Below are 12815 nucleotides of genomic sequence, written 5' to 3'. Positions count from 1 at the left end.
GTAAATAAGCCTCGTTCAATTGGTGATGAATGATTGTGTCTTTCGCTCTGTGCTTATTCAATCCAGAGTGTCCCAAAGAGCAACAAAGCGGTAGAATTCTTTAAACTCTGAATTGCAAGCCCCCCTGGAGCGAAACAAAGAGATTGCAGAACTGAAGTCACTTCGAGTTTTTGATCTATAGAAAAGCACATTTTTTTGAATACTACTTTCTGCCCTGGCCCTACTATTCCCATTACACTTTATCAGAAAGAATCTGCATAATTCATCTGAAAGATGCTGTACTTTGAACTGCAGCTTTCAAGTCTTAATTGTTAGCACGCAAGTGGCTATTAGCAGCTGTCTAATTTTCTGCGGAAAGGTGGTGTTACTTGGGTGGTGGTTGTATTTTTAAAAAAAGTTTAAAAGGTTGGAATAAAGATGTGATGCATTTCTTTTTATTTATTTATTTCCAGCATTTATAAACTGCGCGCGCACACACACACACACACACACACGAAGCTACAAAGATATTTCCAGCACAATCAACAAAATGGTTTTGCTGGTTTATTTATTGTTGATTAAATCATGTTGTAAGCTGCGTTGAGCATGGTTTTAACTATGGAAAGGCGGCATACAAATATAATTATGTATGTATATATATGAAATGCACTCGGTCGAGTGTGAATTTCATGCTCTTTATTCAGCTCATAGTAGCAATGAATGAAATTTTCCCCAAAACGTCTAGCTATATATACATTATTTACACAATGGGCCCCGCATGATCGGCTAATTCCGGGCTGCTCCTGTAGGCCAATCAGGTTGCTGGTTCACTTCATCCAGAAGCCTGATTGGCTGCTCCTGAGGACCAATCAGACTGCTGCATTCTAGATCCTATTGTTCTAGGATTCAGCTCAGTACATAACAATATATGATAACAAATATTCAAATATCTAAAGGGCTATCACAAGGAAGATGGAGCAAGATGGAGATTCTGACTAAACATCAGGAAGAATGGTAAGAGCTGATGGTAAGAGCTGTTGGATAGTGGAATAGTCTTGCTCGGAAGGTAGTGGACTTTCCTTCCTTGAAGATTTTTAAGCAGAGATTGGATGGCCATCTGTCATGGATGCTTTAGTTTAGATTCCTGCGTTGCAGGGGGTTGGACCCCCTCAGGGTCATTTCCAACTCTACAATTCTATGATTGTATGTATGCAAAATGACATGACATTTAAGACAATAAAACACAATTAAGAGACCATAGTTTAAAGCGTGTTCTCCTTCATGGAGAGCACGTGTTGCAGTGGGGGCTGCCAGGACACTCCAAAGTTGGGGGCGGGCTAATTGATCGTTAGCCACTGATGCGATTGGGGCTTCCCTTGTTGTTGGGAAGAAGTTAATGTTGCCATTTGTTGATTGACAGCCAGAAATGCTAAAACTCCTTGCACGAGGCTAGGGCTTCCTCTTTTCGCCCCAATCTAGTGATCCAGAGCAGGCTTAATCAAATCCAGCGTAAGATTAGATTAAGAGGGGTTTTTTATTAAAGAAAAAGCACAATAGTTCTGTGTGAAATAGTGCTCTTTAGGCAGATGTAGAAGTTGGAAAAAGAAAACAGATTCTCCTGAACGTGCTCTTCACTGTGAGGCTTGCTCAATGTATCTGCTTCTGTGTGTTCACCCCTTGTTGTAGCACTGTGACAAGCCACTGTAGGAAATTCTGTTGCTCCTCTCCTTTTGCCATGACCTTAAGGCGGACCTGGTCAACTTGTGACCGTCTATCAACCATGTATATCAACCATCTATCAACCATGTCTATCAACCAAGAACTGTCTATCAACCATGTATGGCTAAGTACACCTCTCCACCTGGTTTCATAGTTTAGGAGAGTTATTGAGAGCTTAGTGTGATGCTATACATGGCCAATGGGCTGTCTTTGTACAAAGATCTGGTTTAATGACACAACATAACTCTTTTCCTTTTGCCTTGCTTGCCTCTCTCGGGTCAGGACACAGCCTGAGAAACATGTCTCAGCTGTGCATTATTGAAGATTGGACACTTACTTATGGAGTCTCACTAAGGCAGTTTGAGAATCCCTGCTCTAGCTACAACAATAATGTGAAAACAAACTGACGGCCTGATGCAGAAAGCAAATAAACTTCTCGGACTCTCATTCCTAGTGCTAAAATATACATTAGATTGTGAATGGAAGATTCTAGGCACACCTGTTTCCCCCTAATGTATTACAACACTTTGCCCCCTAGAGAATTGTGACTGCAGAAGTCTCTATAATATTCTTTGGAACAGAGCCGCTACAACAGAGCCTGATTATTATTTGCATAAATAACACATCTAACTCTCGTGAATGAAACCTTCCATTATGTATTTCAAAAAGGGCATAAAAATGTATTCTTGGTCTATTTTTCTCCTGCAGATCCAAATAAATAATGTGTTGTTTTTGATCAGCTTCTGTAGGTTGAAGAATTGCCATTTATCTAAATAATGCATTTTGCATTTACACAATGGAATAATTAACCAGCTTTTCTTCTGCTACTTGTTTTTATTTTATCACAGTGGCACCTACTGACTCAAAATATGATTATTTTCTACAACGTACCCAAGTGCAAACACCCCCATCTGGAGTCTCATGTGTGCTCATGTGATTATATCCAGCTCTTACAAATGCAAATGTGCCCATTCATCTCAGTAGAGAATGTGGATGTTTCTAAAGGTGTACATGGCATTGCCATCTTCCATTGACGTTAATGGAGCTTTTGTTAGGCTGATAGAGATGAGAGCATTTAGGTGGAGTATTGGAGGTGCTGTACTTGTAAATTTGCTTACTTTTTTATTACTGTTTTGTCATTTGCCATCATAATTAGGCTGGTTTTCTTAGGTTGTAAAGGGGTGATCGACAGATGAGCAAAATATACTTTGACTTTTAACTGGCTCCAGCTATCGCCTCACTTACTGAATGTGGCAGCACTTCAGTTTTGAATCTTTCATCCCAAGGAAGTGAGCCACAACCCAAGCATAGTTTGGAAACAGGATAAGACATTTTATTTGGACTGGCTTTTGATAATTAGGGGTAAAGGTAAAGGGACCCCTGACCATTAGGTCCAGTCGTGACCGACTCTGGGGTTGCGGCGCTCATCTTGCTTTATTGGCCAAGGGTGCCGGCGTACAGCTTCCGGGTCATGTGGCCAGCATGAAAAAGTTGCTTCTGGCAAACCAGAACAGCGCACAGAAACGCCGTTTACCTTCCCGCCGGAGCGGTACCTATTTATCAACTTGCACTTTGATATGCTTTCGAACTGCTAGATTGGCAGGAGCAATGGGAGCTCACCCCGTCGCTGGGATTCGAACCGCCAACCTTCTGATCGGCAAGTCCTAGGCTCTGTGGTTTAACCCACAGCGCCACCCGCGTCCCATAATTAGGGGTATGACTGGTCTAATGTTATAATAATAATAATAATAATAATAATAATATCCAAAGAAGTGCTTCTGCTAATGCAAGAATGGTGGCTTGTGTAATGGGACTTCTTCTCCCCACGAAACAATATGCTCTGGAGGGTTGGGCAAACCCTCAGAACAAATTTAGGGTGCATGCAATGGCCAGAGAGAGAAGGGAAGTTCTGTTGAACAGCCCAAAGTCCTGGTGCTCGACAAGGCACTTCTTTAGACCAATCAACCATCACCTTATTTTATATAGCGCTCTGTTTGTAATATACTGTTAACCTGTCCCAAGTCTGTGAAACGAAGCTGCTAAGATAAACAGTTTCTTTTCCAAACGGAATGTATTGAAAATAAGACATCTTGCTTATGAACAGGTGTGGCGTTTGCCCTCATAGGTGACATCATGCTGGGTCATAAGGAAAGGATTAAATTTCCTGCTTGGCAGGGGGTTGGACTCGATGGCCCTTGTGGTCTCTTCCAACTCTATGATTCTATGATTCTATGAAATGAGTGTGAAGTGATTGGCAAGTAGGAACCCAAGGGGAGGAGTCAGAGTTGTTGAGGAGTCAGTCGGGTGTTAGAGAAGAGAGAGGGAGGATAAGTCTGTGGGTTGGGATAGTTTGATGTAAGAAAGTGAGAGAATCTGTTAAGAGGAGTCAGATAGACAGTTGGGATAATCAGTTAGAAGTTATTAGGAAGGTATAGGCCGGTAAAGAAGAAGAAGAGTAGTTTGGATTTGATATCCCGCCTTTCACTCCCTTTAAGGAGTCTCAAAGCGGCTAACATTCTCCTTTCCCTTCCTCCCCCACAACAAACACTCTGTGAGGTGAGTGGGGCTGAGAGACTTCAGAGAAGTGTGACTAGCCCAAGGTCACCCAGCAGCTGCATGTGGAGGAGCGGGGAAGCGAACCCGGTTCCCCAGATTACGAGACTACCGCTCTTAACCACTACACCACACTGGCTCCACACTAAAGAAACTAAGATTAAGAAACTGACAAGAAAAAATATCTGAAACCATAAATTTGTTAATGCTTATAAAATAAACTTGTTTCTTTGGGTTAATGTTAACAACTGTCTGGACTCCGTGTGTACCCGAGAGAAACGGGTTGGTGGCAACGGGGAAGCAATCACAGTGGTGGCACAGGGATCAATAGACCGTCAAACGTCCAGGGATCCTGTGTGATCGCCACAACGGGTATTTAGGATTGGGCCCTATATAGGTGCGGCAGACGAATCTGAATAATTTTAAAATGTGCCCTCAGGAGTAAGCCCGTCCACAGAGCACTCCCAATTTGTAAACCCAGATTGCTGCTTTGAAATGCACTGAATTTTGCATTGACTGCGCATCTGCTTAAGTTGCATGCATTAACTGGGAAAATGCAGCCATGTACCAGCATACCATAAACTGGGTAAGCTGGCTATTGCCATTGTTCTCCTCGTCTGCTAATGGAATTTTTTAAACCAGACATCTATGACCAACAGAAGTCCAGGGAATCAGATATGGTGAAGTTCTCATCGCTTGTGACACGTGACCAGCTTGCCAAGTGTTTATGCTCACACCGTGATAACTGTACCTGGCGCAACCAGATACCCACATCCCATGCTCGAATAGGCAATTAGGAACACAGTTCTCATCAAGTTAACTCGTGGCATTCAGATCGGTATATGTGATCTCCGCTGTTCTTGAGGCACAAGCTTCCTGGTACTTTTCCGACAGCTTCCTGGTACTTTTCCGATAGAGATGCGCTCTTTCAGATTCAACAGCAGAAGTAAGTAAGGGGAACCAAAGGTGCCAAAGGAACTTGATAGCCATTTATTCTGTTTACGGTGCACCGTGAGCTACCTTCACCTTTAGTTGACCTTCATTGTCATAACAACCACAGCTTCTCTTGGCACGAGAAGATACTCCTATCCTTGGCTCTCTCTGGCTCGTCCTCTTTCTCAGTTACTTTCTTCCGTCTGTGAACTTTGTACAGGATGATTTGATGGAGAAAATTACAGTGAGCAAATATCTGAGACGTGACAAAATAAGGTATTTAGGCCAGATATGAAAAGTGATTGTTAGCAAGCTGCCTTAACTGTAGGAATCCTAGAATCGTTTCACACATGACACTTTCCCTGTCTGCTCAGATAATCTCCACAAAAAGGACGAACAATCTTATTACACATCATTTGTGAAAACAATAAAGGGTCTTGTGGCACCTTAAAGACTAACAGCAAGCTTGAGTCATAATAAATTTGCTCCTCTTTAAGCAGGGGTTGCCCATGCAACATCTGTGGGTACCAATGTTTCTGCTGGGACCTCCTGTGGTACCTGTGAAAGTAAATGTATCCTCAAATATCCACAATGCATGAGACATTGTTTGCTCTTCCTCCTTCACCTCCTCTTTGTACTGCTTCATTCTCCCCCATTGAACAGGCTTCCTTAAACATGCCCACATTTCACTGAGTGCGTTAAACACCCTCACATGTGTTTTGAGGAGATGTACAAGTACAGTGGTACCTCGGCTTACAGACGCTTCAGGTTATAGACTCCACTAACCCAGAAATAGTACCTCGGGTTAAGAACTTTGCTTCAGGATTAGAACAGAAATCATGTGACAGTGGCGCAGCGGCAGCGGGAGGCCCCATTAGCTAAAGTGGTACCTCAAGTTAAGAACAGTTTCAGGTTAAGAACGGACCTCCAGAACGAATTAAGTTCTTAACCCAAGGTACCACTGTAATTCCTTCCTTCCTTCCTTCCTTGCTTCCTTCCGTCCTTCCATCCTTCTTTTCTTTTTCAAATTAATCTTTATCAAAATTTAAAACACATAAAAAGAAAAAACATATAATGGCTGTCAGAACAAATATTATACACTACGTCCAATCCTCATCTTATTTGTTAATTTTTCTAATAACACCATTTCCAGGGCTTTTTTTTTCAGCCGGAACTCACTGGCACCTCTCAGGTAGGCACCATTGCCATTATAAGAAAACAAGGGAGGTGTTCATGGTGAGTTCCGGCACCTCTATTTTCTAGAAAAATAGCACTGACCATATCCCATACCACTTGGTAGTGCAGCAGTGGCTGGTGCAGATAACCTTTTCCTAATTGATGGTGGGCCCAGGGCATCTTTTTTAGCCAGAAATTGCTGACACTCAGTTCTGGCACCTCTCAGGTGGGCGCCATTGGCATTATAATAGAACGAGGGAGGTGTTCATGATGAGTTTAAGCACCTCTTTTTCTAGAAAAACAGCGCTGGGTGGGCACATACCTTATTTTCTGACATTTTAGGTAAACCAGCTATTTTGTGTCATGCCACTCCTGCATGGCAGTCATTTAGCAACTGGTACCCATGGCATTATGGCACGCGGGTGGCACTGTGAGTTAAACCACAGAGCCTAGGACTTGCCAATCAGAAGGTCAGCGGTTCAAATCCCCATGACGGGGTGAGCTCCCATTGCTCGGTCCCTGCTCCTGCCAACCTAGCAGTTCGAAAGCACGCCAGTGCAAGTAGATAAATAGGTACCGCTCTGGCGGGAAGGTAAATGGCGTTTTCGTGCGCTGCTCTGGTTCACCAGAAGCGGCTTAGTCATGCTGGCCACATGACCCGGAAGCTGTACGCCGACTCCCTCGGCCAATAAAGCAAGATGAGCGCCGCAACCCCAGAGTCGGTCACAACTGGACCTAATGGTCAGGGGTCCCTTTACCTTTACCCATGGCATTTCCCCCGAATCCCACCAGCCCCACCCCAAGGTTGCCAGTGCCTGCTTTTAAAAGTACTACAGGATTCCTTGTTGCTTTTAGTGCAACAGACTAGCGCAGCTACCGCCTTGGAAATAAATTGCCAAGTGCAGCCAGAGTGTTTATTATTTTGCCAGCGTTATTTTACATAGCAGCAACATAATTCAGCTGGGCAGCGCCGTTTGTTTCCCAGCAGTAAGGTATTGCTTCTCAGAGTCAACCCCTGTTAAGTCTCTGTTGCATAGCTGATCTCATTATGCAGGATCACAGCTAAAGCAGCAGCAGTAACTCAATCCATTAATGCACAAGTTAAGCAAGCTGCACATAAATATTTTAAATAGGTGCTTATTTACTAGTGTAATATTGCATTATGGAATTAACTATCAGCTTCTGTCTAGCAGCACTTGTGAAGGCTGGGCCGCATCTCTTTAATTCTGCATTGTGCTACCAACCACCTCCTACGGCTCCTCCTTAAGCTCTTCCAGCCAAAGTGAAATCCAGCCAGCTTAGCATAATGAGACAAAACTACGCGATTGTCTTGACTCGGGTTTCGTAATAGTAATTTTAAAAGTCCGCAACAACACTCCATTTATTCCTTCATGTTCTTAATTGGCCCTTAATGCTAGTGCTTTAACCCTATTTTAATATGTGCTCACAGGGAAGATTTATTCTAAACGCCTTTTCAGAAAAGCACTTGAGTTTCCTAACAATTGCTGTAGTATCTTTAAAGCGCAGCATCTGCTGCAAGGATTCTGACCTGGCTTCTCTAGATGGAGCCTGTTACGTCAGTTCCAAAGGAACAATGTTGACTGCCTGTACACTGTCAAGCCCAGTTCAAGGTGCTTTAAAGCCGTAAATGGTTTGGGCGCCACATATCTGAAAGACTGTGCCATTCCACATCAATCTTCCTGTATAGTATCGCGAAGGGAGTCCTTTCTCAATGGTTTATCTATTGGGAAATTGCATTGTACATGCACAAAATAGGCTCTTCTCTGGGGTGGCGTGGGTGGCGCTATGGGTTAAACCACAGAGCCTAGGACTTGCCGATTAGAAGGTCAGCGGTTCGAATCCCCGCGACGGGGTGAGCTCCCGTTGCTCAGTCCCTGCTCCTGCCCACCTAGCAGTTTGAAAGCACGTCAAAGTGCAAGTAGATAAATCGGTACCGCTCCTGCGGGAAGGTAAACGGCGTTTCCATGCGCTGCTCTGGTTCGCCAGAAGCGGCTTAGTCATGCTGGCCACATGACCCGGAAGCTGTACGCCGGCTCCCTCGGCCAATAAAGCAAGATGAGTGCCGCAACCCCAGAGTTGGCCACGACTGGACCTAATGGTCAGGGGTCCCTTTACCTGGGGTGGAACCTAATCTGTGGAACGCGCTCCCAAGGAAGTTACGCATTACACTAATGTTTATTATTATTAATAATAATAATAATAATAATAATAATAATAATAATACCCCACCCATCTGGTTTCCCCAGCCACTCTGGGCAGCTCCCAACAGAATATTAAAAACACGATAAAACATCAAACATCAAAAACTTCCCTAAACAGGGCTGCCTTCAGATATCTTCTAAAAGTCCGATAGTTGTTTATTTCCTTGACATCTGATGGGAGGGCGTTCCACAGGGTGGGCGCCACTACTGAGAAGGCCCTCTGTCTGGTTCCCTGTAACCTCACTTCTCACAGTGAGGGAACCACCAGAACATCCTCAGAGCTGGACCTCAGTGTCTAGGCTGAATGATGGGGGTGGAGATGATTTTTCAGGCACCAGGTTAAAACTTTTTTTAAAAAAAACAGCACCTCCAGGCATTTTAAATTATTGTATTTTTAACTAATTAAGTAGTTTTATTCCTCTCATTTTTACCGTATGGTTGCATAATCTTTTGTATTGCTTCAAAACCACTTTGTAGATTTTAAATTCTTAAGCATACTGCCCTGAAATCCTTTTGGATGAAGGAACAGTCTAAACATTTTCTAAATAAATAAAATGTAAGGTATTTACAGCCTTCCAGTCTTTCACAGAACAAAATGGTGAGATAATTATTATTATTTCCATTTTACAGATATAAAACTAATGTTCAGAATGTACAAAATTTAGCCTCGGCAATGACGGCAGCAGCAGCAGCAGCAGAATGAAGCTATTATTCCCGCGTGCCACTGGGAAGTGGAAGGCATGGATGGAGTTAATAGTGTGCAGCTACCTTGGGTGGTGGAATTCCTAAGGGAGGGGCTCCATGCCACCTGCCATCCCTTCCACTTCTGGGGTTGTGTGGCTGCAGCAGTGGTAGGTTCCAAGGAGATCATGCGGAACATTTGCACAATTTTCTTTAAAAATGGATTTTTACATTTTTATATTCATCACAATCTTATCATCTCAAATATACACACAGACATAATTACCCCCTACGACTTCCCTCAACTTCCTCTTCTGGTTTGTTGTATAGTGATTTCCCTGCTTTTTAATTATACCTTAATACCGTATTCTCTAAATTGAGTGCTTTCTCTTTTCTGTTTTGTAATTGTAAGTGTCCAATTCTGCTAGTGAGTTCATTTCTTTACAATATTTCTGTAAATACATCATAAATGGTTCCCATTCTTTTTTAAAGTCCCTATTGTCTTTATCTCTTAGTCTCTCAGTCAATTTGGCCATTTTGACGTAGTCCATCAATTTGTCTTGCCATTACAGGTCAAGATCTCCCAAAAGAGGAGAAGAAAAATTTCATGTATGCTACAATGGCGGCCAGGATACTTGTAGCCCAAAAGTGAAAAAGTGACAAGATACCAACTAGAGAACTTTTGCATGATTTAACTGGAAGCCATCACTGCATAACCCTGGTAAGTGAGTCTTCAGCGAGGGCGTCCCCTTCCCATTTCACCTCAGGCAGCGAAAATAGGACAGGCCGTCCCAGAAGGAAATGTCCCATTTGCCCTTAGGTTCTAAAATATACTCGGAGTCGAGAGTGGATTTCATGCTCTTTATTCATCTCATAGTGGTGAGGAGGAATGGAAGTTCGCCTAGAATGTCTGCTTTATATACATTATTTACACAATGGGCCCCACGTGATTAGCTAATTCTGGGATTCTCCTGTAGGCCAATCAGGTTGCGGATTCACTTCTACCTGGAGCTGGATTGGGTGGCTCCTGTGGACCAATTAGACTGCTGCATTCTGGATCTTATTGTTCCAGGACCAATCAGACTGCTGCATTCTGAATCCTATTGTTCTAGGACCAATCAGACTGCTGCATTCTGAATCCTATTGTACTAGGACCAATCAGACTGCTGCATTTTGGATCCTATTCAACTGAGTACATAACAAATTCTTTCATGCTGAACTTATTTTGTAAAGCAGTCAAAAATGTTTAGCAATATTAATTTAAAACGATAAAAAGTAAGAACCCCTGCTGATGGAATATAATACTATTATAAAAGGCGTTGCGCACAAGAATTATGTACAACCTGAATAGCAGAAGATGAATCAGGTAGCCAGATTGATTTGGTTGTTTATTTCCTTACTTGCTATACTTCCACATGGTGGAGGCTGTCTGTTTTTAACTATGCCAGAAAGGTAGCAACTGCCTGGGAGTAAATGCTACGGACTCAATACGAGCATGTGAGAAAATAAAATGAGGGGGGAAATGTGGCTAATTGCTTAGAAAGAACTACCCAGGCCAGAGACTTTCTGTAACCCATCTGTCCTAAACAGCCCTTGCTCCTGTTCACAGGCCAGTATGGCAACTTCCCCTTCTCTCTTGTCTGTAGACATTTTGCTAAAGCGTATCCGTATTTACCTCACTCTGCTCTAAAATAATACAATAGCGCTGTTCACACTAAACACACTCTTTATTTTAAATTCCATTCCTTTGATTCCACTGCCAAGCTACCGTTATAAAAGAATGTTTTCGTAAAGTATCTCCTACCTTCAAAACACCATCAACACCCACGTCCGGTTATCTTCATCCTCCGCTAGCAAAATATAGTAATCTCCGAATGCTTTGGCACTGTAATTCCCTAACGTTTTACCAACAGGTATTCACTAGCATTGCCATCGTTTGTTTAGGACCCAGCTGCTACCCATTATTCCTTCTCTCTGTCCCCCGTCGTTCTGCACTGCCCTCCCCCCCACCCCTAGCAATAATGGCTATAGAGTTCAGACCACTCTTACTGCTGAAGGGGATACGGAAATGTTGTTGGCAACCATTATGAGGGAAGTGCATCGTCGGCTTGGCTGGGAGAAAACCTCTCACACAGGATCGAAGTGCAATTGGGGTGATATACTGCAGGAGTGCTAGGCCTGCGTGCCATGATCTGGGGAGAGATCTTGGGGAGTAGGGAGTGGAAGAGACAAGTAAGATAAATCTCAACACAGAATAGAGACAGGAGGCAATATATGATCAGTGAAGGAGGCTGAGCGCTAGGGAACGGAGGAGACAGACGAAGGATGCGGAAATATCTCCCCCAATGCCTAAGGAAAGAATGGAATGTATCCTTCATAGGATAGGTGGGTGGGGAGACTGAGTTGTTCGAATAGGGAAGGGACGAAAGAAACTTGTGTAGATTTGAAGGCTGTGTTCTGTTGACGAGAAAGGATTAGAAGAGTGAGGAAGAATATTATTGGCCCGAAAATGGAAGCAAGAAGAGTTACCGTCGATTGAAGAATGGAGGATGAAGTTAATGGACTATGCAGAATTAGATAAACTAACAGGAAGTATTCGAAACCGGCGAGGCCAGAAATTCACGGAAGACTGGAGTAAATTTACGGACTATTTGAAAAGTAATTGTGAAGAACAGATGACGTTTGTAGGGTTGCAAGAAGTTTTGTGAGGAGTATTATTAGAAGTATTGTAAAAATGGATAAGGGGGAGGATGATTTGTTAAGAGATGTAAAGGCAATATAAAGTTAAGAAATGCATAAGAAGTGGTTAAAACGGTGGATCATCAGAGGTGCTGATGGAAGTCCAAAAAGATTGTATAAGTGATAAGTTTTGTGGTACATTTTATAATTTATATGTTAAAATTAATAAAAATATTATTTAAAAAAATAGAAGAGTGAGGAAGAGAACCCGATTTCCTTTGTGAAGTTAAACAGTCCACTAAAGGTTTGGCCCAAGGCTTTTTTCCAGCCAGCGCCCGCAGGAGCTCAGCTCTGGCCCCTCTCAAGTGGGCGCCATTGCCATCCTAAGAGAACAAGGGAGAAGTTCGTGGTGAGCTCCAACATCTCTTTTTCTAGAGAAACAGCACTGGTTTGGCCAAAGATGGCTGCTTAAGAACATTTGTCTCTGAAATAGGAGCCAACTCTTAGAGGCTGAGGTCCCTTCGCGCGTGCCCCCTAACCTAATTGAGGGAGCCGAGGAGCCCTAAAAGTTGGTGGGCGTTGCCATTTAAATGGTGTGTGTGCTCTGCATCTTGTGGTCAGTTATGTGGGGTGGCGCTCAGCAGCCCCCCCCCCGCCAATATTTTATTCAAGTTGACCCCCTTGGCTCTGACACAGGGAACATAACCTAGAGTGTCATTGCCTTATTTTAATTAAACTTTGGACCGGTAGAACTAATAATAGTGGTTTTTTAAAAATAAAATAAAACAAATAAACACAAACATATAAACCTGCTTCAGCCTGGTATGTTGTTATGTGTGGATGAACTGTAGCAAGCCTTGGGCTCACATTCCC

This window comes from Podarcis pityusensis, assembly GCF_964106645.2.
Source record: "Podarcis pityusensis genome assembly, chromosome: 12".
Lineage (NCBI taxonomy): Eukaryota > Metazoa > Chordata > Lepidosauria > Squamata > Lacertidae > Podarcis > Podarcis pityusensis.
This window is presented reverse-complemented; position numbering follows the sequence as displayed.